The following is a 12225-nucleotide window of genomic DNA, read 5'->3' as shown; positions in this document are numbered from 1 at the left end:
GGGAGCGGCTGCAAACTGAGACGCGGCTGACCTGGGCCGCCCCATTCTGCACCAGCGTCCCCTGTCACAGGAGACCCCCCCCCCCGAGGGCCCAAGCACAGCGTCTGGTTTTGCATAAAGCCACCGCAGCAGTCGGACGTTATCTTAAAGAAACGTCCGCTTCCCATGAAATTCATACCCTGCATCTCTGCCAAGAGGATGGCCCTGGCCCGAAACTTGCACTGGACAAATCACTTCTCACTCACCTGTGACTAGGTCCCGGGAGAAGGGGGGGTGCTCTGGGGAGCATTTCCACCAGGAGGCCAGCTAGCAGCTCTCATGCACATGACCTGAGTCCTTCCAACCCTCTGGAGAGGCGGGTGTACTTAGCCCAGCTTCACTGTGACAGCCCTGGCTCAGCAAGGTGAGGGACTGGCCCAAGGTCACACAGCTGGTGAATGGCAGGGCCAGGGCTCCTCGAGTTCCATGCCGTGGCATCGTCTGCTGAGCAGGCACTGGGTTTAAATTCCCAAGAGCTCCGGGTGGCCAGACAGAGCCAGTCACATGAGGCTCCCCAAAGCAGATGAGCAACGGCAGCACTCGCTGCCCAAGCCTCCTCTCGCCCTTGACCCCCCCATGTAAATGCATCCCGCTGTACTCCCCACATCAGAGGATGCTGGGGGAGTAGGGAGCGGGCCATCAGCCTCTGATGGCATGTGAACTCGACCTGTCACTTTTCCTGTGTTGGACCTTCTTTCTCACGTGGATTTAAGTGCTCTGTCCTCTGCTGGAGGAAGGTCACCAGCACTGGCACCGCTGAGCTGGGGCAGGACATCCAGCCAGCACCATCCGCTGGGCTGGGGCTGCCTTGCACTGAGGCCTGGCCCAAGGCACTCACAGGCAGATACCATGGAGCCATGTGAAAAGGCCGGGCTAAGACACAGGTTCCAGGCCTGATTTGGCTTCTTGGGCAAGATGCTTCCCCTTCTGGGTCCCAGTTCCCTCCTGTTAAATTAAGAGTGCTGGACGCCTAAAACCTGACATCTGAGCTTGAGCTTCCTGCTCAATCCTCCCAGCCCACAACCACGTGTGAAGGCCTGTTGTGCTCACACCTCTTCCCTTCCTGCCTCAACAGTTGAGAGGGTATCGGCTTTGTGGTAGATGAAGGAGGGTCTCTTCTTGCCACCCCCTGTGTCCTCTCTGTACTCTGTCCTAGGCCTCCACCTTTTTAATCATATGGCCATTGGGCACGGCTGCCTCTTCCACTAGCTGAGCTCTCAACTGTCTTAGGGCCCTCGGGTGTCATTCATTATCAGAGTCACAACCATGTGAGTCCAGTCCTGAATGAAGGAGGGGAGAGGGGGCCTCCAGGCTCTCCCTACTCAAAGTATGGTCCATGGCCCAGAGCTTCCCATGGGAAGAGTAAGGAATGCAGAATCTCGGTGCACCCCCAGCCTCTGACTCAGAATCTGCAAAGGAACCCCCAAGTGATTTGGGGGCACGCTCATTGGGGAAGCACTGCTCCCAGATGCCCCCCAGCTCTCACCTGCACCCATCCCACATCCTTGGCTTTGACCACCTAGAAGCCTTCCAACCCGTAGGCCTTAGCGGGACTCACTAAAACATGGCCTGTCATTAACCAAAAGAGATTTGTCTTAGGAACCTTCTAGAAACCTGCCAGGGACTCTCACAAACAGGATCTGAAATGTGCAGGCCCTAGGGTGATTCCTGGCATGTGCTACCCACTGCCACCCTCCCCCGCCACTGAGTCTCAAGGAAGCTCAAGCAGCTCTCAAAAATGTTGAGGTCCCTTACCCCTGGTTCTGTGGATTTGGCTACTGTCATCCTCATCACCCATCAGCCCCTATAAACGGATGATTGCCCAGCTGCCAACCCACACCCCACAGCAGAGACAAGGCAGGCCACCTGCCCCTCATGGACCCTGTGTCCATGCTCAGAAAAAGCTCTTCCCTCATTCTCTACTCTTGACACTTAATCAACTTGGAAAGAAAAGTAACTTTTCCAGGGCAGCCCTGGTGGCTCAGCAGTTTAGCGCCTGCCTTTGCCCCAGGGTGTGATCCTGGAGACCCAGGATCGAGTCCCACATCGGGGTTCCCTGCATGGAGCCTGCTTCTCCCTCTGCCTCTCTCTCTCTGTCTCTCGTGAATAAATAAATAAAATCTTAAAAAAAAAAAGCAACTTTTCCAAAACATGTTTCCAGTTTTTTAATAAACCCTGCAATTCCTCTAACGGTTTCAGATCATCTTAAATATTTATTAATATCACTCTCAGCCACACTTCTTTAAACAAATCTCCTCATTGACTTCGATTATTTATATATTTACGAACATGATGTCTCCTTCCCTCGGAGCAGATGGCAGCTAGTAAGTCTTTGGAAAGGAGAAAAAAAAAAATCAATGGGACAGAACGTAAACTCCAGTGACTCCCTGATTTACTCTTCTTGACAAGCTCTGGTACACTTATCTTCCCATTCAGTGGAAGCGCCATATGCTGGAGAGTCAACGACTGGTTTGGGAGAGCATCGAGCCTTGAACCGGAATGGAGGAAGAAGCTCCCAGCGTAGGGATCAATTCCCAGTGGGAACTGGAGCCCTGTTAGTGGAGGGATAGGACAATGGGACAGGGAGAGGGATGGAAAGAGCTGGGGGAGCGGAGAGAGAAACCTACACTGGGGAGCACCTCCTGTGTGCCATGCACGGTGCTGGGAGGCCCTCCACGCGACCTCAGAGTCCATCTTCACAACAACCCTCATGTGAATGCTGAACACCCAGGGAGAGAGGACAAACCTCGCCCAAGGTCACAGGGCTAGGATGCAGCAGAGCCAGGATGGGAACCCCGGCAATATACCCACACGGCCCCTACAAGTAGAAAAGGATGACAGGAAAAATGTAATTGCCTTGACCTCATGCATTCTTGGCTACGCAGTTACTCTCCTGCTTTCGGCCTGGTGAGGCCCAGCACTCCTTTTCAGACCCATCAAAAACTCCATTCCCGGGACACCTGGGTGGCTCAGCAGTTGAGCATCTGCCTTCGGCCCTGGGATCAAGTCCTGGGATCAAGTCCCACATCGGGTTCCCTGCAGGGAAGCCTCTGCCTTCTCCCTCTGCCTAGGTCTGTTTGCCTCTCATGAATAAATAATTAAAATCTCAAAAGAAAAAAAAAAAAACTTCATTCCCCAGCAACAGGAACTCTGTCCATCTGCGAACCTGAGGGACTCAGGTGTTGGTGCAGAGCCGGAAGGGGTCCACAAGGAGGTTGTGAGTGCCACGGAGCACATCAAGAGTTAACCTGATGAGAAAGTGGGGGAAAAAAAAGACCTTTGCCCTCTGAAATGGATGAAAAACACCATCTTAATGATGCTTTCTTTATGGGGCCTGTATCAAGTGTCCCAGACAGGGAAAGTGAGAAAGAATAAAATCAGCCACGTCCCCCTCCCGCCTCATTTTACTTCTCTGGAGAAGGTCCAAGTCAAGCTAAAGCCGAGAACCGGGTCTGGCCTTGGAGAAGCTCCAGGTGAGGAGACGCGTGATGATTGCCACTCATCCGGGGTCTCGGCTGCGGGGGTCACCCTGCTGCATGAGCACCACCACCACCACCACCCCCCGGCCGCGGATGGGCAGGGGGAGGCAGAAGCGGGTGCGTGGATGTGGGTCTTGCCCTCTCGCTCAGGAACCTGGGAGTGACCCCCAGGGGCGGGTGGGGATGACTTGGCCTGTTGGCAGACGGGGACCGGGTAGCCCCAGTTGCAGCGCCCTCCCAAAGGCCACCTGGCCAGAGCAGGGAAGGTGGACCCGCTTTTAGCCCGATCTGTCCCCGACACAACACGGCCCCGCGCAGCGCGGGCTGGAAGCTGGTCTCCCCGAAGACGGCCAAGTCCCAGGCTGCCGGAGCCACGGGACAGGGGTCCCCGCACGCGGGGAGGTGGCAGCAACGCTGAGCCACCATCTCTTGGCACGGGCATCCTCTCAAGAGTCCCTCCTGTCACGGTGTCTGGATCCCAAAGTAAGAGCTGTCAGAGATGGGGATTCCAGACCCGGGAATCGAGATGCACCGGGGAGGACCTGCCAAAGAATGCTTTCAAGGTCACGCGCAGGCCAGGGTCAAGGTCACCCGCAGGCCAGGGCCCTGCCCTTGAGGTGCGGACAGGCAACCATACCTCCGTAAAGGGCGGAGGGGAGAGCATCTTGCTCTCGTGCATCGGTCACAAGACATGTGCCGTGGCCCTGCCGGACAGCCTGCCAGGTGCCAGGGGACCGCCAGGGAGCAGAGCCCACGGGGCGGAGGGGGAGCACGGCTGCGCGTGGAAGCCAGGTGAGGATCCCGCACCCACCACCTCCCGGAGGAGGGTCTGGGGGCCAAGTCCCGCACTCGCTCCAAGTCTTGTAAAATTAGAATAAAACCTCTGCTTTGCAGGTAACCGTGACCAGTCTCTGCATCTTAAAAACGCATCTGCACGTGTCAAACTGCGGGCGGCTGGTGCCTGAAGGTGCCTGCGATTGCTCCTACAATAATAGTAGCACCCAGGCTCACCTCCTGCCCTCCGGATATGGGAAAAAAAAAAAAAAAACCCACAGCTCAGATCCTACAAGAGGAGCACAGAAGGCTTTGGGAGCTGAGATAGAAAGGACGGCTGTCAAGGAAAGCCAAAATTACTTGAAAATCTCCCACCAAAGCGAAGTGCAGACACCTTTAACTGAAGGCCATTGCCAAGGTCCCCCACCCACCGACCCCGCACCTTAACCCAACCCAGTGTCTCTCCTCCAGCACACACACTGCTCCACCCCGTGCCAAAAGTCTAGCAAGATCTGGAAAATGCGAACTCCAACATGCCTCCCCAGGAAGAAAGCTCAGGCCCGAAGACCACTCCTGCACGCCCCTCCGAGGAAGAAAGCCACCTCTCCCCCAGCTGCCTCCGTGTTTACAGGAACACCCCCCCCCCCAAGTCTGGGAAAACAGCCCAGCTGCGAGCCCTGGCAACCCTCCTCGGACAGTCATCTGGCGGTGGCAATCAAAATGATGCTTCCTTTTCATTTCCACAGAATGCAATCTTTCAGGAATAGGAGAGGCTCAAAGTCAGAGTTTAAGCTCCTTTTCACAAGGAATCAATATTTTCACAAGATAATCCGCCTCGGGGAGGGGATGGATTACACAGATCCCAGGTGGCAAAATGTGGCTCTCTGGGGATTGTGGGATGGACGTTCCTGGGCAAGGAAGCCAAAATGTAGACCCACCCCCACTCATTTCTCAAAATTCACGAGCCAGGTCGTCATTTCGCAAATATCTACCCAGAGCCTCCCATGCGGCCAGGGACCGGCCAGGGACCCCGTGTAGGCGGTGGGGATGCAAAAATTGGAGGGGAGGCCAGGGACAATGACACTTTCCATGACTGCGCCCCCTCCAGGCCAGGAAATCCACGCTCACTTTCCCTAGGCCCTCCTGGAAGCACCCATTTTACAGACAGCCTCTACCACCCAGGGAGGGTAAGCGGCTCGTCCAAGGTCACACAGCTGGGAAGGTGGCAGGGCCAGCAATCAAGCAGAGGTGCAAAGTCCACGTGACACTCCCCAGCGGTGCCTCCTTCCCGCTCGACCCCTCCCCCATCGGCTCCATTTCTTGCAGCAGGGTGGGGATCCGAGCCGCCGCCCCCTCCTGCGCCCGGGGAAGTCCTCGGCCTCGGTTCCTCTTTCCTCCCACCCTCAACACTCAGGTTCGAGGCCCACGCTGTGTGCGCGCAGCCCCAGGAAAGCCCTGCAGGCTGCAAGGGCATCCACCCGATGGCCCTGAACTTCCATTAAAAAAAAAAAAAAAAAAAAAAAAAAGAAGAGAAAAGCAAAGAAAAAGATGATGAAAAAAAGATAAAGGGCAAAGAGGAAGTGCTCTCTAAACACGGGCGGGTGGTTACCCCAGGAGGAAGTCTTGGGGCCATTGGAGATTTTGCTCAGCCCCCCCCCCCCCCCCCCCCCCCGCCTTAGTTCCTCTATTCGAAGCGCCTGCAGCTCCTGCAGCTCCTGCAGCTCCGGCCGCCGGTGCAAGTTGCCCGGGGGCTGCAGTGCGCGGGGCCCGAGCGGACCCTGCACCCTCACCTGGCTCCGGGGCTGGGGGGCGGGGAGCCACCCCGAGCGCCCCCTCCCGCCGCGCGCTCCCCGCAGCTGCGTGCACCCGGGCGGAGGCCCCGCGGCGTGTGCGCCCCCGCCCCCGCCCCCCGAGCCCCCGCGCCTCTGCACCCGCACCCGCTCCCGCTCCCGCTCCCGCACCCGCACCCGCACCCGCTCCCGCTCCCGCTCCCGCACCCGCACCCGCACCCGCTCCCGCTCCCGCGCCGGGCGCAGGCGGCTCCGGGGGCGCGCGGGCGAGCTGGGCGCGCTGGGGGGCGGCGGGGCCCCGGCACCTACCTGGCGGCCGGCGCGGGGCGGGGGCGGGGGCGCGGGCGGGGGCGCGGGCGCTGCAGCGCGGGAGCCTCGGAGCCTCGGAGCCTCGGAGCCTCGGGGCCTCGGCGCCGCCGCCGTTTCCGGGTCGGCGGGTCTCACGTCACCGCCACAGGTTCGCGAGCGGCCCCCGCCGCGGCGGCAGCGGCAGCGGCAGCGGCAGCAGGAGCGAGCGGCGGCGGCGCCCCGGGGAGCGCCAGGCGAGAAATAACTATAAAAGGAAGAGGCGCCTCGAGGAGGAAGAGGAAGCGCCGCGTACCTTCGCGCAGCCGAGCCGCGGGCGCCGCACAAAGGGACGACGCTCGCCGGCGCCGCCTCCCCCCGCGCCCCGGCCCCGCGCACCGCGGGCCCCGCGTCAGCGCGCGCGGCGCCCCGGGACCGCCCCGCGCCGGCCCCCACCCGGCCCCCACCCGGCCCCCACCCCAAAACCCGCGGCGGGGGGCCGGGGCGCGGGGGGTGACCTTGGGCGAGTCCCGGCGGCTGGCGGGGGGGGGGGGGGGGCCGCTGCAGGGGCGCGCGGGCGGGGAGGGGAGCCGGGGTGGGGGCGCTCAGGCCCGGGAACCCCAGCCCCGGGGGGCGCAGGGGGAGCCGCGGAGGAGTGACCTTGGGCGAGTCCCTGCGGGCTGGCGGGGGGAGCCGCTGCAGGGGCGCGCTGGCGGGGCGGGGAGGGGAGAGGTAGGGGACGCTCGACGCCCCGCCCCCCTCCCTGGCCCAGACCCGGGGACCCCAGCCCCAGGGGGCACAGGGGGAGCCGCGGGAGGCGCAGGGGGAGCCACGGAGGGGTGACCTTGGGCGAGTCCCGGCGGGCTGGCGGGGGAGCCGCTGCAGGGGCGCGCTGGCGGGGCGGGGAGGGGAGAGGTCCCCCCCCTCCCTGGCCCAGACGCGGGGAACCCCAGCCCCGGGAGGCGCAGGGGGAGCCGTGGGAGGCGCAGGGGGAGCCGCGGCGGGGTGACCTTGGGCGAGTCCCTGTGGGCCGGCGGGGGGGGCCGCTGCAGGGGGCGCCCTGGCGGGGCGGGGAGGGCAGAGGTAGGGGACGCTCGACGCCCCGCCCCCCTCCCTGGCCCAGACCCGGGGAACCCCAGCCCCGGGAGGCGCAGGGGGAGCCGCGGCGGGGTGACCTTGGGCGAGTCCCTGCGGGCTGGCCGGGGAGCCGCTGCAGGGGCGCGCTGGCGGGGCGGGGAGCAGGGCTGGGGGGCGCCCGACGCCCCCCCTGGCCCAGACCGGGGGAACCCCAGCCCCCGGAGGCGCAGGGCTGACCCCAGGTTACAGCCTGTGCGCCCGGGCCCCAGCTCCAGCGCGAGGGTCCTGGCCTGGCTCGGCTCCCCGCTCCCCTGCGCCCCGCCAGGACGCCCGCCAGGCCCACCTCGCTGCGGAGTCCCAACCTTCACCCGCCACCGTCCACAGATTATTTATTGAGGACCTACTAAGTGCCGGGGACTGATCTAGGCCCTGGGGGACCCGGCTGGGAACACACACCCACCCACGCACCCAAAAAAATTCTGGCCTGGGAGGCAGGGAGGACTGCAACCAGTAAATATCTGATGTGTCTGGTGAAGCTAAGTGCTAGGGGGAAAAATAAAGCAGGGCCAGGGGGAGAGGGTGGGGGCGCCTGTGCCATCATGACCGGCTCTCCAAGGACTTTTAGTACAGAGATTCCCAGACAGAAAGCTCCTCTGAATGGGAACAGCGTCGGGGGTGGGGAGACCCCACCATTCCCAGTGTCTGTAATGGCACAGAATACATTTCCCCCATGTAACAGCGCAACATGCCTGGGGAGCTGCACTGACCATCTTCCCTCTGCCTTGCTCCCCCCCCCCCCAAGCCCATCCTATCATTGTCTTGAAATTCCACCGAAAAAAAAAAAAAAAAAGAAATTCCACCGCATTTCTTGGGAATATAGACCATGTTCTTTAAAGTATCTTTCCGCTGACCTCTAGCAGGGCAGCCAGAGTTACACCCAAAGCCTTCAGTGTCCTTCCACCCTCCACCTCCAGCTATCCTGGATGAGTTGGAGGCTGGGATGTGCCCAAATAATATCAAGTGTTGACTTCCCTAATGATGACCGGTGGGCTTCTTTTACAAAGATATCTAAAGCCTTCCTCTTACCCAGGCCCAGTGCTAGGAGCTGTCCCCGCCCCCGCCCCCCCAAGATCCGATTCCAACAGGACTTGCAAGGGGCTCCCGGCCTTCTATCTGCAGGAAAGCAGCCCAGATGACAGGGTGCAGAGGAGACCGAGGAGGAAGGGTGTCTATTCAACTTGGCAAGGAGGGAGCCCCAGAGAGGGCAGAAGAGATCCTAAACTCTTCCTAGAAGTCCCGAGAGGCATTTGGGCAAAGTGAAAAAGAAGCACGTGGAAGCTTACCTGAGCGTCAGTGCCCTCATCTCTAAAGAGAGGACCTGTGGGCCACCTCGCCCTGGTGGAGAGGAGGTGACCCAGCTGGGTCTTGAACTAGGAACATGAGGAGCAGAGGAGTTGGAAGCTGAGCTGAGCCGAGTCCATTTCTTACTTGGCCACTTACAAAGTGGGCATTAAGAATTCCGAACATTTTTGAAGTTCTAACCGGTTGCCAAACGCTGTGCCCATCTAATTTAATTCTCAGAACAGCCCCACGAGGCAGGTTCATCATGCTCGGTGTTATGCAAGATACCAGAGCCGGGAGAGAGTTGGAATCTGCCCAAGGTCAGACTAATTAGATAGCTAGCGGTGGAGCTGGGCATGAACCCAGATTGTCTGGCTCCAAGGCTCAGCTCTTCACTCCAAACCTCAGTTTGCTTATTTATTAAATGGGATTGACAATAGGCTTCATTAGGTTGTGGTGGGGGATTAAATGAAACAATGCATGTGTAGAACCTAACCCATTAGTAAGACCCAGAAGAGCCCCTCTCAGCATTGTTGTAATTATCCTCACAATAATTGTGAAAGGCAAAGGGGTAAAGACCTTTCTGGCATGCTTGGGAACTGCAAACAGTTCGGAGCGAATGTAACACAGAGGGTAAATGTAGAGGGTTGGGAAGCAGGGACGAAAAGGTGAAGGTGTGCGCAGGGGCTGGATCACGCTTACCCTGCACTCCACTGAATTCAGAGATGTCCGAGATGAAGAGTCCGACTCGTGCTTACAAGTTTCCACTCAGTGGATACAGTGAGGCTAAGAGGATGATTCTGGGCCTCTGATCTTGCTCACCCAATCAGGTCCTGATAGATTTGACAAATTCAAGCATTATATCCTGGGGATAATAATGCCTGAGAAGTACCTACTGCGATCCACCCCTGCAGTGGCCTGCTCTGTGCCCCTGGGGCATCAACCCAGGCAGTGACAGGTTGAAGCCCAGGGCCTCGGGCTGTTGGGGCTGCTGCAACAAAACACCAGAGTCTGGGTGGCTTGCATGACATTTATTTCTCATGGTTCTGGAGGCTGGGAAGCCCACGATAAAGGCCCCTCCATCGCTGGTGGCTGGTGAGGGAGGGTCCGCTCTGTGGTTCCTAGCCTTCTTCGGTGTGCCCTCCTGACGGTGACCGAAGAAGGGAGGGAGCCCCCCGGGGTCTCTGTCACAAGGGCACTCATCCCATTTATGAAGGCTCCATCCTCAGGACCCAATCACTCCCGAAGGCTCCACCTCCACCACCATCCCACTGGGGATTAGGTTTCAACATAGGAATCGGGGAGAAGCACAAACATTCAGTCCATGATATTTGGTGTCCTGTAAGGAGCATTGATTTGGGGGGTTGGGAAGGCTAGCCTACAATTCCCAGCTGTGCAGCTTTGGGCATCATTTACCTTCTGACTCGTTTCCTCATCTGTAAAATGGGAATAAAAACATTATCTTCTGTGATTGAGAAGAGTATATGAGGTCATGAATTTTTAATGCTTTCTAGGCTGTAAAACAGCATGCACATTTTACTTGCAATCTCCGAATCCTATTCTCCCACAGCACATGCTGTCCACACATCTTTCAAGCAAAGTTGCTGGCTCTTTCCCTCGTATATGCAAAAGCCCTTCAAAAATATGCCTTTCCCTGCTGAGCATTTGCCTTTTCACCAGAGTGAATGATATTACGCGTGGAAGGCAACAGAAGGTAGAAGTTAGGAGACGAGAGAGCACTGGTTTGTCCTGCTGGTTAGTACTTTGCCATTAAGGAAGTTCCACATCCCACGCGGTAAAGCAAACTCAGTGACACTTTGCGTACCCCGTTGTCAGGGTTCCTGTACCTCTGGCCATTCAGAACCAGCAGACGTAAGGGAGGAGACTCACAGCCCAAAGCCACTGGAGCTCCTGTCCTGGAATTTCGTGAGGGCCAAGTGGAAGGGGGCTTGCAGGTGGCTCAGAGAGCCCCTTTGGGTTGGAGGATTCCACTGGCCCCCGAGGCTGGAACAGGCATCTTAACCTGGGAACCCAGAGCAGGCTCCAAAAGCTAGCGAGTGGGATGCCTGGGTGGCTTTGTGGTTGGGCGTCTGCCTTTGGCTCAGGGTGTGATCCCAGGATCCAGGATCGAGTCCCACATTGGGTTCCTTGCATGGAGCCTGCTTCTCCCTCGGCCTGTGTCTCTGCCTCTCTCTCTCTCTCTCTCTCTCTCTCTCTCTCTGTGTCTCTCATGAATAAATAAATAAAATCTTTAAAAAAAAACAAAACAAAAACAAAAGCTAGCGAGTGATGGTTTCCAGGGACAGGGAAATCGGACAGTAATTGCTTAACAGACACCCACTTCCTTTCGGGGTGATGAAAATTGTGGAACTAAGTCGAGGCCATGGTTGTACAACATAGTGAATGTAATAAATGCCACCAATTGATCATTTCAAAATGGTTAGCTATAGATTACAAGATTTTCACCTGAATTTAAAAAAGGAATGGGGGTGAGGGAGGAAGGAGGGAAGGAAGGAAAACCTGGTGGGGTTGGGACTGGTGAGCAAAGCCATTAGCGTATTTTCAACATTTCACAATGTCCACAATCGGGTGCCACCAATGAAGTGAATGTCAAAATCCCAGCAACTGGGTACTAGAACTCCTTCCCAGCAGCCAGCTTATGTAAATGATTCTTTACCGATTGAAAGTAAGAGGAATTCGTATTGAATGATGCAGTTTTGATATTATTATTATTATAACTTAATTTCTGTCTCAGGAAAAAGATTGTGGCATAGTAGAAAAGCTCTGGGCCCAGTTTGAGGGGCCTGAGTTCAAGTCCTAGCTCTGAGCAGCTGCAGGGCCCTGGGGAAAGTAAGTAGCCTCTCTGTGCCTCGTGTGTCCTGCTTTCATAAAATGGGGGGCAGTGACCTCTCCGCCACAGACAGCATTGCTGTGTGGACTGAAAGGGATCGTGTAAGTAGAATTTCACCTGGAACGTGCAAAACCAGTGGCAGTTTGTCGTTGTCACTATATGGCACACAAAATTTTCCAAAACATGTGTCTGTGGGGGAAAGCAAGCCAAAGACATCTTTGGGGGAGCTCTAGAAACTGTCACCTAGACTCTGATGACTTGGAACTACACAAATGAATTTTGCATGTGCCTGGTACACAGTGTGTGGTCAGCAGCCCAAAGGGGACCGAAGCAGGGAGAGCCAGGCCCCCTTCCTCTCCACGCCTCCGGGTCTCTCCCAACGACTACGGGGAGGTGAGAGGAGGATGTATGGCCACTGTCACTGTACGTTAGAAAGTGAGAGTTACCACTGGAGAACACAGCACATTTCCTGGGGTCATCTAGGGAGGGGGTGAGCAGCCTTTCCCAACCACCCAGAGCCTGAGTCTCCTGAAAAGCCAGGAAATGTGATCTGTCGTGGAGGCATCCCTGGAAAGCAGTTACCTTCAGA

At 57.8% G+C, this 12225-nt stretch overlaps 1 protein-coding gene across 16 annotated transcripts in view; it reads right to left on the bottom strand.

The window, feature by feature from the left end:
* Positions 1 to 6749, bottom strand: part of CYRIB (CYFIP related Rac1 interactor B) — a 143419-nt gene extending 136670 nt beyond the window's left edge. For 6 of the 16 annotated variants that reach the window (XM_072733928.1, XM_072733929.1, XM_072733916.1 and 3 more), the window contains exon 1: positions 6392 to 6515. The gene's annotated coding sequence lies outside the window, so the exon portion shown is untranslated. Of the gene's footprint in view, positions 1 to 6082; positions 6165 to 6391 lie in introns of those variants that run through there. The other 10 variants (XM_072733921.1, XM_072733912.1, XM_072733936.1 and 7 more) reach the window with 7 other exon arrangements.
* Between the last annotated feature and the right edge of the window lie 5476 nt (positions 6750 to 12225).

The sequence above is a fragment of the Vulpes vulpes genome, chromosome 13 (genome assembly GCF_048418805.1).
Source record: "Vulpes vulpes isolate BD-2025 chromosome 13, VulVul3, whole genome shotgun sequence".
NCBI lineage: Eukaryota > Metazoa > Chordata > Mammalia > Carnivora > Canidae > Vulpes > Vulpes vulpes.
This window is presented reverse-complemented; position numbering and strand designations above follow the sequence as displayed.